The sequence below is a fragment of the Lepisosteus oculatus genome, unplaced genomic scaffold, assembly GCF_040954835.1.
Source record: "Lepisosteus oculatus isolate fLepOcu1 unplaced genomic scaffold, fLepOcu1.hap2 HAP2_SCAFFOLD_76, whole genome shotgun sequence".
Taxonomy (NCBI): domain Eukaryota; kingdom Metazoa; phylum Chordata; class Actinopteri; order Semionotiformes; family Lepisosteidae; genus Lepisosteus; species Lepisosteus oculatus.
In genome coordinates, this window is record NW_027168320.1 from 44,333 (window position 1) to 68,790 (window position 24,458).

Genomic DNA, 24,458 nt, shown 5'->3' on the forward strand with positions numbered 1-24,458 from the left:
AAAGGGCCTACTCACACCTGGACAGGGCTGGCAACACTGTAAGGATCATGTTTTTCGACTTCTCCAGTGCCTTCAATACCATCCAGCCCTTACTTCTAAGGAGGAAGCTGGAGGAGATGCAAGTCGATGCCTCCATGACCTCGTGGATCACTGACTACCTGACGGGCAGACCACAGTCTGTGAGACTTCAGAACTGCGTGTCTGAACTGGTAGTGAGTAACACAGGGGCACCTCAAGGGACAGTTCTTTCTCCATTCCTCTTCACCCTCTATACTTCGGACTTTAAGTACAACTCAAAGTCATGCCACCTGCAAAAGTTCTCAGATGACTCTGCGATTGTGGGGTGTATCAAGGGTGAGCAGGAGGAGGAGTACAGAGGACTGGTCAGCAGCTTTGTGGAGTGGTGTGGGGTGAACCACTTGGAACTGAATGTTACAAAGACAAAGGAACTGGTGGTAGATTTCAGGAGGAAAAAGGTCAAACCTACTCCTGTCTACATCCATGGGAGTGGCGTGGAGATGGTGGACTCGTACAAGTACCTGGGAGTGCACATCGACGATAGACTGGAATGGTCTAAGAACATCGAGGCCATCTATAAGAACGGACAGAGCCGACTTTACTTCTTGAGGAGGCTCAGGTCCTTCAATGTGTGTAGTAAGATGCTACACATGTTTTATCAGTCGGTGGTAGCGAGTGCCATTTTCTACGCAGTGGTGTGCTGGGGCTCTGGGATTAGAGCAGTAGATTCCAAAAGGCTGAACAAGCTCATCAGGAGAGCGAGCTCTGTCATTGGGTCTGACCTGGACCCCTTGGAGGTAGTGGCTGAGAGGAGAATGATGTCCAAACTGGAGGCCATCATGGACAACTTCTCCCATCCCCTCTATGACAGGCTTGCAGGAATGAAGAGCATGTTCAGCAATAGACTGATTCACCCACGGTGCGACAGGGAGCGCTACAGGAGGTCATTCTTGCCGTCTGCCATAAGACTGTACAACGCATCCACCTTGCGTCTTGGCAGAGGCAACAGCGACAGTGACCTGTTTCTGGACTAAACGCATATACACATATACTGCTACATCTGTTCTCTTTCTTTTTCTTTTTCTTTTTCCCGTTTACAACCACTTTTGTGCAATATATGCCAGGGACCTGTGCAATACATTTATATTTATATTTATATCTATGGTTACATCTATATTTATATTCATACGTGTGATACGATTTTCTGTGTACTGTTCTGTTCTAGTTTCCTCTTGTGTGTCCGGACTGTGAGTAACTCTTGTATTGTATTGTATGTATTGTACTATTAGTATATAATTCGTTACACTGTGGCTGTGTTGTGTGTGTTAAGCTGCTGTTGCACTGCAATTTCCCTCACGGGATCAATAAAGTATCTATCTATCTATCTATGAAGAGGTCACCCAAAAGCTCAAAACGTACAGCATTCTTGCGGGATCCAAAGGTTGCCATCTCAAACTGCAAAACAAACACTGCTTCCACAAAACAAGAAAACAATCCAACTACTCCAACTACAGGCTGATCAAGGTATCTCCCCTGCCAGGTAAGCCGAGAGCCACAGGCGATGAGCCCGGAGCTGAACGGGCCCCACTGGCTCGTTTGTAAGGCCAGGTGCATTACCAACCACGACCGGCAGGGCAGAGGCCTTGAAGGCGGCCTGGGCTCCTGCAGCTGTCCAGCCACGCACTCTGGTTTCTCTTCATCTCGTACAAATCTTTTGCCTTTTACTAAAGATTTCCATGGAGAGGAGCATGAATGAGTTCCATACAATTTTTGTGCTTCCCTGCCTTCGGGTGGGGCGCAGCTGGGCTGGTCAAAGAGAGAAAACAAAACCGCTCACAATCGCTCTTATTACGGCGACTGTGGCCGTCTGCTCTGCGAGTCCTCGGTCTCCGCCTGTCTGATTGGCGCTCTTTTCTTTGGGAGGCGGGAAGTGTCCGGCCGCAAATATGAAGCGTTACAGCAACGACATGCCATGAGACGATTGACAACGATTTCCATAGGATCCCCGCGGTTGCCTGGCAACCGTCAGCTTTGCGCAGTGGCAGTATCGTAGCCTGTGAGGTTTAGCCGAGGCGCGATTATTGCTAGTTGAAAACTTTTCCCAATACCCCGCTTCCGCCGGTTTGCAATACAATCGGCGAAAGCAATTTTTGACAGTCTCGTCAGAGACTGAGCAAGGTGTTTAAAGACAGATTTTGTCATGGTAACATCATGGTAGAAAGAAACAAGCTTGTTACGTCTCAACAGAAACGCTCTTTAGCTCTTTCAGCGTTATGCAGAGAACAGCGTCTGTCGAGATCACTTTTGAGTCAGCGCGAAACGCCGTGTGCTGTCAGTTTGATTTCATATTGCTCATAGCGGCGCCCGGCCTTTGTCTGTCAAACGTTAGGTTGCGCTTCTTCATGCTGCATCGTCGGCATGAGTGGAGCTTTTTAAACGTCTGTACTTACTGCGCCCCATAAGAAATTGTTTGTCCCCGTTCAAAAGAGATTGTGCGATGTCCTGCAGCGTTCGCAAAGCAAACCTTTGACAGTTTGAAAAGAGGAATTTATTCTGCTTCCTGTGCGTGCAGTAGTTACAAAGTTGAACGTCTTTACACGATCTGCTGCAGTTTTCAGTGGGCGGGCTTTGTCAGATGGCTTGGAAAAACGCACTGTGTTTCGGCTCGGGAAACATCATGAGCAGTGTCCTGCATGTTTTCTGTGTATAGCTGTCTTTTAACGCATACAGAATTCATTCGAAATCATTGATTTCTCCAATTAACAAAGGTCCCTTTTTGAACCTGCCAGAAGCATTCTTTCAATGTAACAGATTTACTCCGAGGAAAGGCAGCATGACATTGAGAGTAGCTCAAGCTTTCAGCACCCGTATCGGACTGCGTGTATGCAGACACCGCTCAGAATCCCCTGTAAGATTCTCCCTCAGTTCCGTTGTGCAGTGCTTTACCTCTTTCAAAAGGCTTCACTTTCCTAGTCACATTCCAATGCTCATCGAACCCGGGCTGTTTCCTCCAGCGGTATAGTATTGCAGTGAGACAGCACGATGCCTGCAAGACTATGTCACGCTAAACGCCACAGATTGTGTTTGTCCCTTCGTGTCAGTCGTCCTGCAGCCACGGGAAGTGGGACACAAACATGCTGCAATGCTTTCAGGACGTTAGGATTTGTTTGTGCAACATCCGAGAAGAGTACTTGTGGCTTGAATGTGAACTGTACGTGCCCGCCCCCTTTCCTCTGTAGTGCATGAGTTCCTCCCGGCATGCCCTTCGTCATTGTTCTGTCATCTTGTATTTAAAGGGTTGTATTTCTGCTGCTGAAAATAAGCAACGGTTTTCTCACAACGCCCTTTGTTCCCGACGGAGCCCTTGTCTGTCATGACATTCTTCAAAACCTCAAGCTAGAAGAAGACGACAAATATGAAGCGTTACAGCAACGACATGCCATGAGACGATTGATGACGATTTCCATAGGATCCCCGCGGTTGCCTGGCAACCGTCAGCTTTGCGCATTGGCAGTATCGTAGCCTGTGAGGTTTAGCCGAGGCGCGATTATTGCTAGTTGAAAACTTTTCCCAATACCCCGCTTCCGCCGGTTTGCAATACAATCGGCGAAAGCAATTTTTGACAGTCTCGTCAGAGCGTGACATAGTCTTGCAGGCATCGTGCTGTCTAACTGCAATACTATACCGCTGGAGGAAACAGCCCGGGTTCAATGAGCCTTGTAATGTGACTAGGAAAGTGAAGCCTTTTGAAAGAGGTAATGTCGACGCTTTTTTAACAGAGCACCAAAAAAGCGTCTTTTTTGAAGGCCTGGGTACTGAGCATTGGTGGTTCAGTGGTAGAATTCTCGCTTACCATGTGGGAGGCTCTGGTTCGATTCCCAGCCAAAGCAGTAGCTTTTGCAGCGAGCGGCTCCATCACTTGCATCCCCTTGCAACTCGCAACTGAAAACCCACTGAAGCAAAGCATTTGTTAGCCAGGTCAGTACCCGGATGAGGGTGAGCTACAGGGAAAAACAAAGTTTCCAGCTGGAAGCGGTGTTAATGGTGCCGGTGGGGGGGCGCTCACCCTGCATCACGCTTTCATGTATGCTATTGCAGACACCAACGTTGCCTAGATAGAAAACCGAAATAGCCGTGGGTTTGCTTGCTGGTCTGAAGGATCTCTCTTCGAATATCTATCATTTGTCAATGGAAGTAAAAAGCGCTGCAATCTCATACGTTCACAATCAAACTCGCAGCTGTTGTTCGACTTTATTTCTTGACTAATTACAACTGAGTGTCGCATGAGCAGTTACATAAACTTGTCTGGTATATTTGAACACAAATGCCGTTCTTCAATTAAAACTAACAGTACATTGTCAGGGACATTCAGTTCTATACAAACAAGAGACAGACAAGAGAATATTTCTACCGTTCATGTGGACTACGTGTTGACTTACTGATCGGAATAATTGAAAAGTTCGGGCTCATAGTCGATGCAGTGCGTGCTAATTAGAACAGCAACGCTGAGCTCTCAGCACCGTACTGAGCCCAGGTGTTTTTCTAAAGCTGTCAGGTGCAGTTCATTTACATGAAGGAAATCTCTTACTGGGTTCGATTACAATGCAGTAAGTAGCACAGACTACTTAGGGAGTAGCCCGATGCGTTTAAAAACGACCCGAGCCAGGCAGGAGTCGAACCTGCAATCTCCTGAGCCGTAGTCAGACGCGTTATCCATTGCGCCACTGGCCCTGGTGTGACACTGCAGGACTGTAACCCAGTGAGATCAGCACTGCAACTAGTAAAATATTACCCCCGGTCCATTCTTTTCCAAAAGTGAGAAACACCTGTTTTCTACATTTTGTCTGTTTTAAAACCATTTCTCTTTAAACCAAACCAAGAGTTTGTCTTTTGCACTGATATTCTGATTCATTTCGATTTCAAAGAAAAAAAAAACATTATCTTCCAAAGCATCATAAAATTGTCCATTCTTCCAGACTCTACTTCTCTCTTGTAGTAGTACAGCAGACCTTTCCAGGTGAGCAGATCACAGAGTCCGAAATATGCTTCCTCCATCAAGCAAAGTACCTGAACATGACTCTGTCTTCATAAAAGCGCCCCTGTAATAAAGAAATTAAATCCGAAATCAAGAGGGCAGTTGCCTACTGAAGTTCAAGAAGTCATCAATTTTAACCTAGCAACACATTAAGGGCTGCATCTATACAAGTACGATTCTAGAAATGCTCACCAGATTACGTTTTAAGAAGGAACTGCGCCTCAGGTTCCGCCGAGATCTTAACTTGGATGGCAGGATTCAGAGTCCGGAGTGCGGACTGATGGCGCACGGAGGGTCCACATACTGTGGATCCCTCAGTTTTCTTCCGCGTGTTTAAACCGCCAGCGTGTGACTCCCCTGTCCCCGTGACCTCATTGCTCTGCTCTCGCCTCTGTGCAGCTGAGCCTGACTCATGGTAAAGTGGAAAAAAATATGCCCTCAACGTGAGATTTACTCTGGATCGAGGATAGATGTCACCTTTTTATCGTTGAACAGGATGTATGTGATGTGGCGACTAGGTTCAATTTTGTATCCTTTTAAAAGATTAAGGACTGCGGTGAGCGTGATTTACCACCGTTTCAGCTAAGAACCCGACGTGAGCACCGTTTAAGCTGCATAGACTCGGTCGTTTAACTCTTCTCCATTAGCAGGGTTAAGGTTAAAGAAAAAAAACATTGCTGACTTCTTTTTTTTTGCCAGCCGCTAGCGCTGATTAGCAATGTTTGTATTTCATGTTTTGCAAGTTCCATCCATTTTAAGAAAAACAAGTCGCGTTAAAGACAGGAAATGAATACTTGCATCTAATTAAGTCTAGCCATAGGCGGTTGTCTGTAAGGACCAGTTCTGTTCGAGAAGACAGAACAAAGAAGGCACCACTGGGATTCGGACCCAGGATCTCCTGTTTAAGAGACAAGCGCTTTAACCAACTAAGCCACGGTGCCCCGGGAGTCTTGTCCTTTTGCAGCCACTTGGACACACCACTCAGACACATCTGCATTCGGTGTGTGCTCCGCCTGCTCGCTGAGCAAGTTGCCACCTTTACATACAATAGCAACATCGACACCAAGAGAAAGGATGACAAATGGCTTTTATCTGGAACTTTTCATGTCCAAGGAGCTCAATGTGCTTTCTGTGTACAACAGGGCCACTGAACTCCACACTGGCCACTGAACCACAGCAGTGGCTTGCTGGCTTGACATCTCCCAAGGAAAATGTTGAAATCGCATGTGGAACAGGAAAAGGACCCTCGAGTACGAGGGAAAAAAAAGAAAAAGATCATCTGGAGCGCGCCAACCCATGTCTGGACAGCTCAGTTTTGTCGACGAGGTGGCTGAGTGGTTAAGGCGATGGACTGCTAATCCATTGTGCTCTGCACGCATGGGTTTGAGTCCCATCTTCGTTGCTCTCTACGTGTGCCCGTTCGACGTTGGCCCTCCCTTTGTTTGCTCCAGTACTAGAGCCTTACATTTTCTAGCGGTGGCTGAACATGGTATAGTAAGCTAACGTCGGTATCAAGCAGTGGCAGTAACAGTATTTACGTGCCGCTGCTGCCAAGTGGCTCTGGGTTGAGACCGCGTTTTCACTTACTTGCAGCACAAACGGAGAAAGCGATTTTTGACAGTCTCTCGAGAGACTGCGCTAGGTGTTTAGGGATAGACTTTGTCAGTTCCCCCTGGGATGATGGCCTCTCAAATAGTTTGTGATTCCTCTAGACGTTTATACAGTAGAAGCCTGCTTCGTGGCTTAAATCCAAGCTAAGGAAACGAGTTAGAGGTCTGATGCAGAACTGCGAATTCAATGAAGGGGAACACTACAGTACATTGCGCTGTATGTTGAGGAAAGCTGCCCCCTTCTGTTCCTTGTCGACCGAACAGAGGACTGTAAAGGATACCGCAAGAAACTTTAGGATGTTGGTTGGAATCCAGCTCCAAAGAAGCCCCTTTGGGTGTTATGTCATCAAAAAGTAAGAACAGAGAATCTCCCTTTGATCAAAAGCGCAACAGAACTGTTTTCCGTGGAGCAGGTTTCAGATCCGTAGACCTGTTTTATTTGTAGGGCAGGGCGCATTCCCTGCACTGCACTTTCAAAAGCATTTACATTCGTGTTAGACGCAAGAATTGCCTTTGATTTGCGTGCTTACGAACGCCATGGAAAACGAAACAAAACAAAAGCCCTCAGCTCCTGCACTTGATTATAATGCTTTTTTTTTATTTTTATTAAACATGTAGAATTTACAAATACAAATACAACAAGAGGATCAGAGTCATGTACAAGAGAAAAAAAACGCAGCAGAAAAAAAAAACATTTAACTACCAGAGGTAATTAAGTAATTATGTGATCAAATTGTATATTTTACATGTATCATATTTTCCTTGCTTTAATATTTCTCAATTATAAACTTTAGTTTCAACATGCATGCGTTTCCTGTAAAAAAATAAAACTCAGCACAGTTTTTTACAAAACAAAAAAAACGTTTTTCTTTTAACAACATTTCGAGTACCTCTGGCATTCATGAAAAAGACATACACAAAAGCAAATAACTAACTCTAAGACTGTCTAAACTATTGAGTTTTTCAAAGAACCAGAACTATAACAGTCCTTAACACTTAACTACAGCATTCCAAACTAACACTAAAGAAACACTAGTATATACTGGTATAACAAATAAAACCAAACATAATCATTAACTGAGCAGTCACTGAGAGCAAATCTCCTTCCCGTCCACAAAGGCCCTCGCTCCCACAAAGTAGGCTCTCCTCCCCTCTCTTCTGGCAGCTTCAACCTGGGGCCACAGCTGGTTCCTGGTGCTCCTGCCCGCGGCAGACAGTTCCTCTGCAAACCTCAGTTTGTTCCCATTCAAATACTCATTCCCCCTCGCCGCTCGCCACAGCATGTCCCTCGCCGTCCTCTTGGTGAACTGTATTATAATCGATCTGGGGCGCACTTGCCCAGACATGTTCGCTCTCCCGAGCCTGTGAACAAAGTCAATGGCCGATATTACGTCCTCCTGGTCCGGCAGGGTCCTTTTACAGATACCCTTCACTGTTGCAACAAGGTCCTTATCACGTTCCTCTTTAACTCCAAATAATTTTAAATTCCATCGTCGACAGTATCTATCTACATCGTTCACTTTCAATTCAAGTTCTTTAATATGCTTTTCTTGTTCGGTATTTACTTGTTTAAGAACTTTTACTTCACTCTTTAAGTCTTCAACCTCTTTAAACACACAGTCCATGGACTTTTTAAGACTTTCGATTGCGACTGTATTAAATCGAATCATTTCCTTCAGCTCACCCATCATGTTAAAGATGTTGGTTTGGAGCTCCTCCAGCGTCAGGTCACCCCTTCCTCTCTTGGCCGCCGGGGTTTTCACAGGGGTGCTGGGCAGGGACTCCGGCTCTACCGTACGAGCGCATCTCCAGCACTCTTTCCACGTCCCCTCCAGCTGCTTCACTTTTCCCTGTAGTTCCATCGATTTTCTTGTAGTGCTATACATATACGATTGAGGTATCTTAGATTTCTCCTTCGAGGACCCAGCACTCTCTTTTCTTTTCCCAGTGTTACTCATATCGAAATTCTTAAACCTAAAAAAAATCTTTTTTTTTTCTTTCAATTATAACTGAAGTTTAAACAAGTAGTGTTAAGTCTTTATTTTTCTGTAGTCAAAAAAAGCAAAAATTAACATTCAGGTCATGAAAAACTCAAAAAAACTCCTCAACCACTAAACTTTACCTCCCACCTGAGCGCCATCTTGAACGCCCCTACCACCAGAGAATGCTCACGATTTCGGAAGCTGTCTCCGGGACGTGCTGATTCCACACATCCTGAATAAATCATGATATAGTTAGTTGCTGTAGCTAGACGTTTAAATGAGTTTCATGGCCAGATGGACTGTTTCCTCCAGCGGTATAGTATTGCAGTGAGACAGCACGATGCCTGCAAGACTATGTCACGCTAAACGCCACAGATTGTGTTTGTCCGTTCGTGTCAGTCGTCCTGCAGCCACGGAAAGTGGGACACAAACATGCTGCAATGCTTTCAAGACGTTAGGATTTGTTTGTGCAACATCCGAGAAGAGTACTTGTGGCTTGAATGTGAACTGTACGTGCCCGCCCCCTTTCCTCTGTAGTGCATGAGTTCCTCCCGGCATGCCCTTCGTCATTGTTCTGTCATCTTGTATTTAAAGGGTTGTATTTCTGCTGCTGAAAATAAGCAACGGTTTTCTCACAACGCCCTTTGTTCCCGACGGAGCCCTTGTCTGTCATGAAATTCTTCAAAACCTCAAGCTAGATGAAGAAGAGGACAAATATGAAGCGTTACAGCAACGACATGCCATGAGACGATCGATAACGATTTCCATAGGATCCCCGCGGTTGCCTGGCAACCATCAGCTTTGCGCCGTGGCAGTATCGTAGCCTGTGAGGTTTAGCCGAGGCGCGATTATTGCTAGTTGAAAACTTTTCCCAATACCCCGCTTCCGCCGGTTTGCAATACAATCGGCGAAAGCAATTTTTGACAGTCTCGTCAGAGACTGAGCAAGGTGTTTAAAGACAGATTTTGTCATGGTGACATCATGGTAAAAAGAAACGAGCTTGTTACGTCTCAACAGAAACGCTCTTTAGCTCTTTCAGCGTTATGCAGAGAACAGCGTCTGTCGAGATCACTTTTGAGTAAGCGCGAAACGCTGTGTGCTGTCAGTTTGATTTCATATTGCTCGTAGCGGCGCCCGGCCTTTGTCTGTCAAACGTTAGGTTGCGCTTCTTCATGCTGCATCGTCGGCATGAGTGGAGCTTTTTAATCTTCTGTACTTACTGCGCCCCATAAGAAATCGTTTGTCCCCGTTCAAAAGAGATTGTGCGATGTCCTGCAGCGTTCGCAAAGCAAACCTTTGACAGTTTGAAAAGAGGAATTTATTCTGCTTCCTGTGCGTGCAGTAATTACAAAGTTGAACGTCTTTACACGATCTGCTGCAGTTTTCAGTGGGCGGGCTTTGTCAAATGGCTTGGAAAAACGCACTGTGTTTCGGCTCGGGAAACATCATGAGCAGTGTCAGCACAGAGAGGACCATTGTCGTGAGGCTGGTTAGCTCAGTTGGTTAGAGTGTGGTGCTAATAACGCCAAGGTCGTGGGTTCGAGCCCCGTACGGGCCAGGTCCTTTTCTCCCCTCTTACCAAAGCTGTTAGGTTCCTTTCCGTGGTGAGATGGGTTGTCATGCAACGCTGCCACATAGTGCCGACAGACAAGAGTGTTGCGGGAGAAGAGAAAAGTGTTTGATGATTTAAGAGTGTCTTAGGTGGAGCCAAAATCAAGTGTCACAAATGCAAGTGGGAGGATTTCCAATGTTTAATATGGTAAAAATAAGCAGAAGTTATCTGCCGGTCCGGCACAGTCTGCTATGCTTTTGTCATATACTGTAAAGTGGTGTGGAACTGGGTGTCGAACTGGAGCCTCACCATTTGCATATGTGAGGCTCCAGTTATACATCGAGTGTCACGTTAAATGACAAAAATCAAGAGAGTTAAAGCAGCTGGAGAGGTTTTCTTACAACTTTTGAGCTGACACAGTTTTGGAAAATGTTTCCTTCACGCTGCACTGTACAACATAGGCAGCCAAGAGTCTCCAAAACAAAACAGAATTGACAGATAGGAGAAAATTCCCACTCGTCCTGAAGTTCCCAAAATCAAGCACTGAGCATAAACAAAGTGTCTAAGTAGCGTGGGAATGCTAACCCTAACCCTAGCTGGAGTTTGAGCAATCCAGCACTGAGCGTAAAAAGATGAGTCAAAGTAATGTCTAATCTGATTATTTTCCTTAGAGCTGGTTCAGAGTTTGCTCAAGAATTTCCCTTTCACAGATGCGCAAAGAAGAATGTTGGGGGTGCACGCTTCAAGGTGCCTTACAGCTGTAGGGAGTGATTCGAGACGATTCGTGGCGTGTGCTCGTTCCCATATACCGTACACCGGGGGTGCAGTGCTAGGATGACGTACAATACCGCTTGGGCACGTAATGGCGTTATTTGCAAGTGCGGGACGTGAGGGTTTTTGTTTGTTCGTTGTTTTGCTCTGCTTTGCTTTGTTTTGCTTTCCATCGCGTTGGTAAGAGCGTAAATAAAAAGGCGATTCCTGCGTCTACCACTAATGTAAGAGCTATTTCAAGTGCGGCGTGTTGCGGCTTTTCAAATGCTCAACAGGATGACTTCGCATGCACGCGTGCTTTCATGAAGTCGTGTGTGCAACCATGTCTGCTTACGTGCAAACGGGCGTGGTTTCATGTATGCAAAAAACTTTCCTGGGCTCTTCTGAAGCACATAAAATTATTTGGAGATATAAATTAGGCTCTAGAATTGATAACTTTTTTTTCATTTTTGGCATTTTTCATCATTTTTCAGAAAGTGGTTGCAAGCCCGATATCATGCGAAGAAACTTCAGGATTCGGGGATCAGTCAATGGATTTTAAAACACATCCTAAATACAGTGTTCCTGCACCTTTGACCTCATCCAGAATGTATCGTTTTTTGAAAGGGATTGCTGTCAGAATGCACAACTGAATCCCAAACAGAATCTCTAGTCAAATATGATCATTTGTGAAACAGGCAAATGAGTCTCTCAGGTGCCCATTGCTCATTTTCAGACACATTTATGCAATACTTTCACCATGCGTTGAGCAATAGGGATTAAAGATACCAGAGGTAAGGTTTAAAAGTGATTCTGAGGTGGAATAGATCAGCGATACAGCTAGGCATCTGAAATGCGGGGTTTGAGAGCCCTTCAGGGAACACCGTACCCTAAAGGTACCAGAAGTCCACTAGTATAAGCATTAAGTCACTGTCACCCCTGTTACAATGTGATTGCTACATATCTTCATTTCTTTGGTTTTTAAGGAGTAAGAGTGCAGGGGGTCTAAATCTGCGATCCAGTGTGTTGAAGTATTTCACAACACTACCTGTAGCCCGTCTGGAAATAAATCCTCATTCTGATTATTGACCTGGGCATGTACCAAAAAATCAGTGAGCATATATATATATATCACTGTGTTGAAGCTAAAGACCTGTATGTAATAATATGATGCTAAAATGTTATTTTCACATATATTAATGTAATAAATGATTGCTTATGCTTTATAAACAAATCTTATTAAAATAAAAGCTTAAGTTTTGTATTTATCTTGTACCATAGAACATGATTTTCTTTGTATTTCATGCCCACAAAGTGTCAAAATGACGCACTACATGATATAAGGAAGATTATCACATGCATATCGGTATTATCTTTCTCATTAATATGCATTCCTTTCATTACCTTTTAATTTTTAAAATGAACTCAAATTGTGTATAATGTTATAATTTAAGTAGAATAGGTTCTAATAATATAATGATAAAGTGTGTTGCACTACTTCACTACTTCACTGCTCTATGCCGTCTGGAAATAAATCCTCAGACTGCTTACTGCCCAGGGCATGTACCAATAAATTACAGGAGCACATCTATATATCACTGCGTTGAAGCAGGAGACACAATCACTGCAAACATCCTAAATACAGCGTTTCAGCACCTTTGACCTCATCCAGAACGTATCATTTCTTGAAAGGGATTGCTGTCCGAATGCACAGCTGAATCCCAAACAGAATCTCTAGTAAAATACGATCATTTGTGAAACAGGCAAATGACTGTCATTCCTCATTGTCAGACACGTATGCAATGCTTTCACCGTGCATTGAGCAATAGGGATTAAAGACGCCACAGGTAAGGTTAGAAGTCATTCTGACTATATTCTAAAATATTGGACTCATATTCTTATGATGGCAGACATGATGCTGCTTTTAAAACCGGGGTTAATGGACATTATATGACTGTCAATTCTGTTTTGTTTTGGAGACTCTTGGCTGCCTATGTGGTACAGTGCAGCGTGAAGGAAACATTTTCCAAAACTGTGTCAGCTCAAAAGTTGTAAGAAAACCTCTCCAGCTGCTTTAACTCTCTTCATTTTTGTCATTTAATGTAACACTACCAGTTCGACACCACTTTACAGTATATGACAAAAGCATGGCAGACTGTGCCGGACCGGTAGATAACTTCAGCTTATTTTTACCATATTAAACAATGGAAATCCAACCACTTGCATTTGTGACACTTTATTTCTGCTGCACCTAAGACACTCTTAAATCTTCAAACACATTTCTCTTCTCCCGCAACACTCTTGTCTGTCACTATGCTGTGGCATTGGGACCAACACAGACCTCAGGGTGAGCGTTAAGGGTGACGTCAGGGTGAGCGCACCATTAACACCGCTTCCAGCTGGAAGCTTTGTTTTTCCCTGTAGCTCACCCTCATCCGGGTACTGACCTGGCTCACACCTGCTTAGCTTCAGTAGGTTTTCAGTTGCGAGTTGCAAGTGATGGAGCCGCTCGCCGCAAAAGCCACTACATTGGCCGGGAATCGAACCCGAGCCTCCCGCGTGGTAGGCGAGAATTCTACCACTGAACCACCAATGCTCAGTGCCTGGGCCTTCAAAAAAGACGCTTTTTTGGTGCTCTGTGCAAAACGCGTCGACATCTGCTTCCAGCTGCAAAATGCCATTCGCGGACGCTGAAGAACTTATTTCCAAGGCAGCGGGTACAAGCGATTGGGCGTTTTAAAACCACCAGGAACAGCAAAGAGGCGCGCTTCTTTGCTTGCGCCGAAACACACCGACTGGAGGCGGATAACGTAGTCGGCAGGATTCGAACCTGCGCGGGGAGACCCCAATGTTAAGTCCTCTGTAAGGCGCCTTGAAGCGTGCACCCCCAACATTCTTCTTTGCGCATCTGTGAAAGGTAAACTCTTGAGCAAACTCTGAACCAGCTCTAAGGAAACTAATCCGATTAGACGTTTCTTTGACTCATCCTTTAACAGTTTTCAGTCTCTGTCTTTAAACACCTTGCTCAGTCACATTCAAGCCACAAGTACTCTTCTCGGATGTTGCACAAACAAATCCTAACGTCTTGAAAGCATTGCAGCATGTTTGTGTCCCACTTCCCGTGGCTGCAGGACGACTGACACGAACGGACAAACACAATCTGTGGTGTTTAGCGTGACATAGTCTTGCAGGCATCGTGCTGTCTTACTGCAATACTATACCACTTGAGGAAACAGTCCATCTGGCCATGAAACTCATTTGAACGTCTAGCTACAGCAACTAACAATAACATGATTTATTCAGGATGTGTGGAATCAGCACGTCCCGGAGACAGCTTCTGAAATCGTGAGCATTCTCTGGTGGTGTCCTGGAGGGCTCCGGCGGGTGTGTGTTGGTGGTATAGTGGTGAGCATAGCTACCTTCCAAGCAGTTGACCCAGGTTCGATCCCTGGCCAACGCAGTGGCGAGTGTTTTCAGATGCTGTCACGAGCCTTGGATTGTGACTAGCAAAGCGAAGCCTTTTGAAAGAGCTAAAGCACTGCAAAACGGAATTGAAGGAGAATCTTACAGGGGATTCTGAGCGGTGTCTAAATAAATAAATTCACAGCGTCTGCGGATGGCATTTTGCAGCTGGAAGCAGATGTCGACGCTTTTTGCACAGAGCACCAAAAAAGCGTCTTTTTTGAAGGTACAGGCATTGAGCATTGGTGGTTCATTGTTAGAACTCTCGCCTGCCACGCAGGAGGCTTGGTTTCGATTCCTGGCCAGTGGCTTTTGCAGCGAACGGCTCCATCACTTGCATCCCAACTTTTGCAACTCGCAACTGAAAACCCACTGAAGCTAAGCAGGTGTGAGCCAGGTCAGTACCTGGATGAGGGTGAGCTACAGGGAAAAACAAAGCTTCCGAGAAGCTGTGTTGTAAAAGGGCGCTGTCTTTTGGATGAGATGTAAAACCGAGGTCATAGTGCTCTGTGGTCATTAAAAATGACCACCAAAACCTTTGACAAAAGCTCTTGGTAATTGATGGTCTTCAATAATGCTTCTCCTTTAGGTACATTTTAAATCAGCTGAAAAATGCTGTGAAATGGGGGGGCACTTCAGGCCAGTGTAGGATTTGGGTTACAAGAACCATGAAACTGCACGAGAAAGCCCGTACACTGAATTACACGGCTTTCTATTCAAAGGAGGACAAAAGAAATTCCCTGAGTTTGATTTTTTGCAGCACAGAGAGGAGCACTGTTGCGAGGCCGGTTAGCTCAGTTGGTTCGAGCGTGGTACTAATAATGCCAAGGTCGCGGGTTCGATCCCCGTACGGGCCAGGTCCTTTTCTCCTCTCTTACCAAAGCTGTTAGGTTCCTTTCCGTGGTGAAATGGGTTGTCATGCAATGCTGCCACACAGTGCCGACAGACAAGAGTGTTGCGGGAGAAGAGAAAAGTGTTTGAAGATTTAAGAGTGTCTTAGGTGGAGCCAAAATCAAGTGTCACAAATGCAAGTGGGAGGATTTCCAATGTTTAATATGGTAAAAATAAGCGGACGTTATCTGCCGGTCCGGCACAGTCTGCCATGCTTTTGTCATATACTGTAAAGTGGTGTCGAACTGGAGCCTCACCATTTGCATATGTGAGGCTCCTGTTATACATCGATTGTCACATTAAATGACAAAAATGAAGAGAGTTAAAGCAGCTGGAGAGGTTTTCTTACAACTTTTGAGCTGACACAGTTTTGGAAAATGTTTCATTCACGCTGCACTGTACAACATAGGCAGCCAAGAGTCTCCAAAACAAAACAGAATTGACAGATAGGAGAAAATTCCCACTCGTCCTGAAGTTCCAAAAATCCAGCACTGAGCGTAAACAAAGTGTCTAAATAGTGTGGGAATGTTAAACCTAACCCTAGCTGGAGTTTGAGCAATCCAGCACTGAGAGTAAAAAGATGAGTCAAAGTAACATCTAATCAGATTAGTTTCCTTAGAGCTGGTTCAGAGTTTGCTCAAGAGTTTACCTTTCACAGATGCGCAAAGAAGAATGTTGGGGGTGCACGCTTCAAGGCGCCTTACAGCTGTAGTGAGTGATTCGAGACGATTCGTGGCGTGTGCTCGTTCCCATATACCTTACGCCCCAGGGTGCAGTGCTAGGATGACGTACAATACCGCTTGGGCACGTAACAGCGTTATATGCAAGTGCGGGACGTGAGGGTTTTCGTTTGTTCGTTTTGTTTTGCTCTGCTTTGCTTTGTTTTGCTTTCCATCGCGTTGGTAAGAGCGTAAATAAAACGGCGATTCCTGCGTCTACCACTAATGTAAGAGCTATTTCAAGTGCGGCGTGGTGCGGCTTTTCAAATGCTCAACAGGATGACTTCACATGCACGTGTGCTTTCATGCAGTCGTGTGTGCAACCATGTCTGCTTATGTGCAAACGGGCGTGGTTTCATGTATGCAAAAAACTTTCCTGGGCTCTTCTGAAGCACATAAAATTATTTGGAGATATACATTTGTCTTGTTTTCCTCTTAGGCTCTAGAATTGATAACTTTTTTTTAGGATTCTAGCTTTCTCCCCTTGCAGGCATCGGGCACAGAGGACCTCATGGTTTTCCTAAAAATCTTTTTTTTTGTGTTCCTTGTTGTTCCAAACTTAATTTTAATCACTTTTAATTAGATATTTTATTAAAAATAGTGCAAAAAATGACTAATTTCACTAAAAATAATGTAATATAAAACTGATGTTTTTAACTTTATTGTAGTGTTTTAGAAACTACTATGTCTTCAAAAATTGTTATTTTTCATTCCTAGGAATGAAAGCAGTTGTTATATGATGTTTATTTTCAAATTTTGAAAAAATCAAAGGATTCTAGCTTTCTCCCCTTGCAGGCATCGGACACAGAGAACCTCATGGTTTTCCTAAAAATCATTCGTTATGTTCCCTGGTGTTCCAAACTTAGTTTTAATCAATTTTAATTTGTTATTATGTTAAAAACAGGGTAATAAGTTTCTAATTGGACTATAAATAATGTCATATTGTCTGCTATAAAACTGATGTTTTCAACTCCATTGTAGAGATTCTATAATCAACTAATAGAGAATTTAAATAAAAAAGGGCATAAGAAGACATTACCAACAACGACCACAAGATGGAGATATTGTCCAAAGAGGCAAGAAGGGCAAAGCCGCGATAAGGTAAAATCATTTTTTGAAAGAGATTGCTGTCAGAATGCACACCGTCTTACCACTGCAACATGGGGAATAGAGGGAAATGAACACACGCTACGAATCGTCTCAATCACTCCCTAGAGTCGTAAGGCACATTGAAGGGTGCACCCCCATCATTAATCGTTGGGCCTCTGTAAAAGGAAAGCTGTTGAGCAGTCTTTGAAACAGCTCGGATGAAACACTTGATTGCTTCCATGTGCATCTGGAGCCCACTTCTTATTTTCACTTCACGCCGCCCAAAGCATTTCTAAAACAGGAGATTCGCGTTTGGGAATGCGCCCTGCCCTACAAATAAAACAGGTCTACGGGTCTGAAACCTGCTCCACGGAAAACAGTTCTGTTGCGCTTTTGATCAAATGGAGATTCGCTGTTCTTACTTTTTGATGACATAACACCCAAAGGGGCTACTTTGGAGCTGGATTCCAACCAGCATCCTAAAGTTTCTTAGCGGTATCCTTTACAGTCCTCTGTTCGGTCGACAAGGAACAGTAGGGGGCAGCTTTCCTCACACATACAGTGCAATGTACTGTAGTGTTCCCCTTCATTGAATTCGCAGTTCTGCATCAGACCTCTAACTCGTTTCCTTAGCTTGGATTTAAGCCACGAAGCAGGCTTCTACTGTATAAACGTCTAGAGGAATCACAAACTATTTGAGAGGCCACCATCCCAGGGGGAACTGACAAAGTCTATCCCTAAACACCTAGCGCAGTCTCTCGAGAGACTGTCAAAAATCGCTTTCTCTGTTTGCGTTGCAAGTAAGTGAAAACGCGGTCTCAAACCAGAGCTACTTGGCAGCAGCGGCACGTAAATACCATTACTGTTACTGCTCGATACCGACGTTAGCCTACTATACCATGTTCAGCCACCGCTAGAAAATGCACAGCTCTAGAACCGGAGCAAACGACAGGATGGCCAATGCCAAACGGGCACACGTGTCAGACATGGAGAGCGACGAGGATGGGATTTGAACCCATGTGTGCAGAGCACAATGGATTAGCAGTCCATCGCCTTAACCACTCAGCCACCTCGTCGACAGAAGTGGGCTGTCCGGACATGGGTTGGCGCGCTCCAGATGATCTTTTTCTTTTTTTTCCCTCGTACTCGAGGGTCATTTTCCTGTTCCACATGCGATTTCAACATTTTCCTTGGGAGATGTCAAGCCAGCAAGCCACTGCTGTGGTTCAATGGCCAGTGTGGAGATCAGTGGCCCTGTTGTACACAGAAAGCACATCGAGCTCCTTGGACATGAAAAGTTCCAGATAAAAGCCATTTGTCACCCTTTCTCTTGGTGTTGATGTTGCTATTGTATGTAAAGGTGGCAACTTGCTCAGCGAGCAGGCGGAGCACACACCGAATGCAGATGTGTCTGAGTGGTGTGTCCAAGTGGCTGCAAAAGGACAGTGCTCCTGGGGCGCCGTGGCTTAGTTGCTTAAAGCGCCTGCCTAGTGAACAGGAGACCCTGGCTCTGAATCCCAGCGGTGCCTTTTTTGTTCTGTCTTCTCAAACAGAACTGGTCATTATGGACAACCGCCTACGGCTAGACTTAATTAAATGCAAGCATTCATTTCCTGTCTTGAACGACTTGTTTTTCTTAAAATGGATGCAACTTGCAAAACATGAAATACAAACCTTGCTAATCAGCGCTCGCGGCTGGCAAAAAAAAAAGAGGTCAGCAATGTTTTTTTCTTTAACCTTAACCCTGCTAATGGAGAAGAGTTAAACGACCGAGTCTATGCAGCTTAAACGGTCCGCACGTCGGGTTCTTAGCTGAAAGGGTGGTAAATCACACTCACCCCAATCCTTAATCTTTTAAAGAGGATACAAAATTGAACCTAGTCGCCACATCACATACATCCTGTTCAACGATAAATAGGTAACATCTGTAGTGTGCTCTCTGAAGGCACTAGTTCTGTAGGATTTGGGATTTACTGAGACAATTATTCATTATAGCAGTAAATCACAAAGTTGATTCTTTTGATGGCTTTAGAATCCAACCATGCGACATAACTCAAACAACGCACACACACAGGTACTAATACACGAGGATACATTTATTAATACATAGAATATGCATGTAAACCTAACAGATCTTATCGAGAGGGTTATCAGAATACAAAAGGTATATATTCAGTCAGTTACAAAGAGTTACATATATCAAGAGGACATACGTTCAGTATATCATTCATTTAGACCGTTTCGTAAATGAACTTGGTTATAACTTCTACACTAGATACTCAAAACAAGTACATAACTCTTAGGAATTAAATTGATATCAACTGGTTGGGATAACAATTGAATTCTCGAGCTGTCATGCAGTGAAGTTGAATACTCATCCAATCTCTGGGGATTCAGATCTCCTGCGGGCACAAAGCAGTTGCAGGCTTGTTGCTGTCTAATCCGCGCTCTCTGGCTCTATGCCAGGCTTTGCTGTTCAGCTTGCGACGGTGCTCTGGTGATGTTGACCTTGGGGTTGTAGACCACTTGGATGAGGCTCTCTCTTGGAATCTTGCAGACCTTTAGGCGCCAATGGATGACCATTGATCATGATAGCCAGGCTTAGCTAAGTGCATCCCCATTTGGGAGCTGTACCTTATCAAAAGAAAACATCTTTAAATCAGTCTGCATGAATAGCTTCTCTGTTACTGCACCACAGAGATGAAGAGGGAGATGGGGCCTCATTTGGGAAAGCACAGCAACACTTAATTCTGTCTTATTAATAAGCCTCGCCGCTACAGTACGTACAGTTATAATTCAATCTGAATTAAAAACTACATGTCCCAGTTACCATGGTGGTGCTTGTGATCATTGCGTTTAACCAACGAAACAGGGCGAAAAATCAGTCACATGACTTTGTGGCTGAGTTTAGAAAGCTTAACGTATCAGCAAGACAGCAAAGACATTTTTCCAAGAAAGTTTAGCCTTTGTCACTAATGAAACCGCTAAATAAAGACATAAATATGGAAATTGACAGTTAATTGACTTTTATATTTCTAAATATCACAACATGTTCGAATCCAAGTCATTTTTAATAACAATGGGTAAACTGGGTAAACTATCACAAAGCTTTAAAAAACTTAACATTTTTATTATCAACAAATTGTAAATACGATGTTTACATTGGCATTATTAATTTTTCACTTGAGTATATGGAGGATTGTGAGAGCAGACCCCCCCTCTTAGGCTACATTTTTAATAAGAAATGGAGGCTGTATGCGTTACAATATAAACATTTACTGTCAAACTTTAAATCAACAGTTGATTTAAAGACAATCTGTCAAAGTGCAATGAAACACAATATTGTTGTTGTTGTTGTTGTTATTGTTGTTTTTATCCTGTAAAGCGTTTTGAGAAGCCACCTTTAAAGGCGCTATATAAAGGCGCTGATTCTTATGGAATGTGTTTTCTTTCTTCTTTTTTTTCAGCATAGAATAAACCTGTTACAGTACTTGATTCTTATGGATGCCCGGTTCCGCCGGGGATTCAAAATAAAACATGGAATCACGTGTCTAAGGAAATAGCATTATAACTATATCCATGCACAAACAGTAGCATGTTACATTATTAATTTGGGTGTCTCCTCTTGCCAGAAAGCGCTAAATTGCATTTTGAGTGCGGTTTTTGACTTTTTTTAAATTACAACCCATACATAAGCTGATACTGTTTAGACTTTTAATTATTTTAAACTGTATTACAGCAGCACAATGTGCTTTTTCACGAAACCTAGAGTACTGAAATGTCTTGCGTTGTACAGCTTTTCAGCTAAATATATTTATCGCTTACACCTGACACTTGATGTGCCCGACAAAAACCAGTTGAACAGCTCTGTTGGAGGTTTGCAGATCAGATCAGATTCCCTTCCCCCCACAGAAAGACAGACTTATTAGTCGCTATTCACTGCGACAGCAGCTCCAATTTCAGGCGTAAGCGATAGATCCCAGTTTAGCCGATCTTGTTACAGCATGTTCCAGTTTACTCTTATTAACCATATTAATTTTAAGTGCTTAATGCCATTTTTTGACCACGCACGAATATTCTTATGTCCATACCTTTGCAAGGGAATCAGTGTGAATTGTAATACTAATTAAATAACCGCGGGCACTTTCCACCCCCTCTGACAGCAGGAACATAACCCATTCTCAGCTCAGCAGCTCATTACAATATAGGGTGTTCAAATCTTTTGCTGCCTCAAAAAGCTTTAGAGAACTTAACATTTCTATTATCAACAAATTGTAAATACGACGTTTACATTGGCATTACTAATTTTTCACTTGAGTGTATGGAGGATTGTCAGCTGTCACTGAGAGCAGTTAATTAAATGTATTTTTTGATTCACAATCAGACAAATGCAACATAAATTGTTATCTTTGTCTTCTAAGTATATTAATAAACTTTCAGCATAGCTTTCTCCTAGTTTAGATTAATTTTTCTTGGGATTTTGGGATCAAACGTGGAAAGATTAGATTAGTAATCGTTTTTATTTTTTAAATACATTTTAGAAAAGTGTAATCTATACTTAAAAGCTGTATAAAAGCTGTATAAAAGACACTCGATATTAATGGAGTTTAGTTGATACTTTTTAAACTTTTAATTATTTTAAATTGTATTACAGCATTGTACACATGCTTAAAAGAGAAGAAAACGCAAGCCTTCTTCAGGTGTGAGGGCATTCTGCTCAGAATGAAACACTAAAATGTAATGTAGGCTCTGAATGGGTTCAATTATGATTTGGGCTTGATTAAGGTCGCTGCCTTTCATCCAAAATCTTGCTTGAATCCTTCTAAACTAAAAATTAGACATGAGCAGGGGCTCTGGTGAAATTTCTCTTTTTTTAATTTCTCTTTTTTTCTTGGAAAAATATCTTACCCGCTGCAATCTGGGCACAGAAGGATTAAAAGAAGCCAGACAGGCAGGGGGAAGAGTGAGTTCTAGATAAAGAGGTATCCAGGTAACAGTGAAGGTAACAGCCGCAGACGTGGCCTACTTAGCCCGCCAGGGTTACCCTACTCTCCCGGAGGAGGCCCACCGGGAAATAGCGCTCCAGGCGTTCCTGGCCCCGGCGCCGACTGAGGTGCAGTGCCACGTGATGCTGGCCGCACTGGTCCCCTTGGAGCAGGCCCTGGCTCTGGCTGAGCAGACTGATGCCGTATTCGAGGAAACCGGTGGGCGCCAACGGAGGGGCGCACGGGGAATCAGATGGGGAGGAGGAGACGCCCAGCGCGACGATGCTGGGGGAGCGATGACGGCTGGTCATCTGCCACTGCTGTGGGGAGAGGGGACACATCGCAGGCAACATGAAATTGTCAGGGACATTCAGCTATATACAAAGAAGAGACAGACAAAGTAATAATTCTATATTAACGTGGCCTACATATTGACGCAATGATCAAACTAACTGACATGTTCTGATTCAGATCCCCTGCAGTTCATAATAATTAGAACAATAGCAATGCTGAGTCCTCCCCACCCTACTGAGCACAAATTCAGCTGCTCTCCAGTTCTGTTCTGCATGTTTTTTCATTGCAATTGAGCTCGGAGCTGGAGATGATCTCCATACAGTTCTGTGTTAACTAGCCCGCACTTGCGTGCTAATTTACGGGTTGTGGCAAATGCTTTTTTATAGTTCATATACATGACGGCAACCTGTTACCGAGGAACCTGAGAGGTTTAAAAGCCTCACGAGCCAGGCAGGACTCCAACCTACAATCTTCTGATTCGAAGTCAAACGCGTTATCCATTACAACACTGGCCCATGGAACATGCGCTTGCACTCTACCACAGAGAACAGAAAAAGTGTTGATGTGTCGTGCTGAAATTCCGATTGATTTTGAATTCAAAGAAAAAAGGTTTTCTTCCAAAACACCATGAAATTGTCACATCTTGCAGACAATAGGTGTATTCCATGTTGAAAAGAGAAGAAAGAAAACCATGGAGCCTTTTACAGGTGTGAGGCTTCTTCAGGTGTGAGAAGACCTCACAGTCGAAATGCTGTGTTTCCGTTCTTCTCTTTTCAGCATGCAATAAACCTATTACTTGATCCTTTGCAGCCGAGGCATGCTGAAGTAGCTACCCAGCTGAACATCTAGCAGACTCTACAGTACTTCTCTCCTGTAGAAGTAAAGCAGGGCTTGCTGGGTGAGCTTTTGCTCCGGTAAATTAGGTCACGTGTCATGTTAAATCACTTCTTCTAAACACAACATTTGCTGGTGCTAGCTTTCCCCATGAAAAGAGACATTTCCCTTACAGTACATGACATATCGTTTTTATTCTATCAATAAGTATAGAAATTAAACAAAAGAAAAAATGGTGTCGCCAAAGAATGCACAGCTCTGTCGCCTTGGGGAGGTGTCAAGGGCATTGAGCTCCTTGGACATGAAAAGTGCCCGATAAATGCCATTTCTCATCATTTCTCTTGGCGTCAGTTCTGCTATTAAATGGGACGGAGGCAACGGGCTCAGAGAGCAGGTTAAGTGCACACCGAATGCAGATGTGTCTAAGTGTCTGTAAAAGCGCGGTGCTCCGCTGGTGCTGTTCCCTAGTGGCTTAAAGTGCCCGCCTAGTAAGCAGGCGATCCTGGGTCTGAATACCAGCGGTGCCTCTCTCCGTGTCTTGTTGTGCCGAATGTCTCATTTCAGACAAACATGTACAGCTTGGTTCAGTTTAATGCAAGAATTCATTTCCTTTCTGGAATAACTTGTTTTTGAAGAAATCCATACAGCTTGTGAAAGATGAAATCCATTTCTTGGTTGTCAGTGGAAAAAGATTGCCGGCTGCAAGAAGCGCAAGTGATTGTTTTCTTTGACCATAAACCTGCAAATGTAGAGAGCACAAGCGGCCGTCAGTCTCTGTGGCGCAATCGGTTAGCGCATTCGGCTGTTAACCGAAAGGTTGGTGGTTCAAGGCCACCCAGGGACGCATGTCTCAGTTTTTCCAATGTAAACATCATCACCGCTAAAGAAGATGGTGCAGAAGGCTCCACAGTCGAAACATTGTGCTTCTTTTCTTCTCTTTTCAGCATGGAGTAAACCTTTGCTTGATCCTTTGCAGCCTACGCATGCTGACACAGCTACCTTTCTCTTAACGCGCCTCAATCATTATTCACCAAAACCATCAGCAGAATGTGTCGCCTTTGTGGTGATGTCACTCCTCTGCTTCACAAATGTCCTTAGTGACGGACCATTCCTTTCTGCCATTTTTCCGGAGCGGTTATTGATTGCTCCATCATTTCCCTCATACTTTCCATCCCTAGATTGAAAAAAAAAACAGAAACAGGCTGACAGGACGACAATCAAATTGCAAAAACTCATC

At 44.0% G+C, this 24,458-nt stretch overlaps 11 non-coding genes across 11 annotated transcripts; 8 read left to right on the forward strand and 3 right to left on the reverse strand.

The window, feature by feature from the left end:
* Positions 1 to 1,698: 1,698 nt before the first annotated feature.
* LOC138234881 (U5 spliceosomal RNA) lies at positions 1,699 to 1,815 on the forward strand. The gene has a single exon (XR_011187956.1). It is a non-coding gene; the product is annotated as a U5 spliceosomal RNA (small nuclear RNA).
* A 230-nt stretch (positions 1,816 to 2,045) lies between these two features.
* LOC138234917 (U4 spliceosomal RNA) lies at positions 2,046 to 2,187 on the forward strand. Its single transcript, XR_011187988.1, has one exon. It is a non-coding gene; the product is annotated as a U4 spliceosomal RNA (small nuclear RNA).
* A 1,327-nt stretch (positions 2,188 to 3,514) lies between these two features.
* LOC138234852 (U4 spliceosomal RNA) lies at positions 3,515 to 3,656 on the forward strand. The gene has a single exon (XR_011187927.1). It is a non-coding gene; the product is annotated as a U4 spliceosomal RNA (small nuclear RNA).
* A 1,020-nt stretch (positions 3,657 to 4,676) lies between these two features.
* Positions 4,677 to 4,749, reverse strand: trnar-acg (transfer RNA arginine (anticodon ACG)). Its single transcript has one exon. It is a non-coding gene; the product is annotated as a tRNA-Arg (tRNA).
* Positions 4,750 to 9,442: 4,693 nt separating this feature from the next.
* LOC138234932 (U4 spliceosomal RNA) lies at positions 9,443 to 9,584 on the forward strand. The gene has a single exon (XR_011188003.1). It is a non-coding gene; the product is annotated as a U4 spliceosomal RNA (small nuclear RNA).
* Positions 9,585 to 10,129: 545 nt separating this feature from the next.
* Positions 10,130 to 10,203, forward strand: trnai-aau (transfer RNA isoleucine (anticodon AAU)). Its single transcript has one exon. It is a non-coding gene; the product is annotated as a tRNA-Ile (tRNA).
* Positions 10,204 to 13,472: 3,269 nt separating this feature from the next.
* On the reverse strand, positions 13,473 to 13,543 carry trnag-acc (transfer RNA glycine (anticodon ACC)). The gene has a single exon. It is a non-coding gene; the product is annotated as a tRNA-Gly (tRNA).
* A 792-nt stretch (positions 13,544 to 14,335) lies between these two features.
* On the forward strand, positions 14,336 to 14,407 carry trnag-ucc (transfer RNA glycine (anticodon UCC)). The gene has a single exon. It is a non-coding gene; the product is annotated as a tRNA-Gly (tRNA).
* A 785-nt stretch (positions 14,408 to 15,192) lies between these two features.
* trnai-aau (transfer RNA isoleucine (anticodon AAU)) lies at positions 15,193 to 15,266 on the forward strand. Its single transcript has one exon. It is a non-coding gene; the product is annotated as a tRNA-Ile (tRNA).
* A 2,836-nt stretch (positions 15,267 to 18,102) lies between these two features.
* Positions 18,103 to 18,184, reverse strand: trnas-gcu (transfer RNA serine (anticodon GCU)). The gene has a single exon. It is a non-coding gene; the product is annotated as a tRNA-Ser (tRNA).
* A 5,807-nt stretch (positions 18,185 to 23,991) lies between these two features.
* Positions 23,992 to 24,065, forward strand: trnan-guu (transfer RNA asparagine (anticodon GUU)). Its single transcript has one exon. It is a non-coding gene; the product is annotated as a tRNA-Asn (tRNA).
* The last annotated feature ends 393 nt before the right edge of the window (positions 24,066 to 24,458 follow it).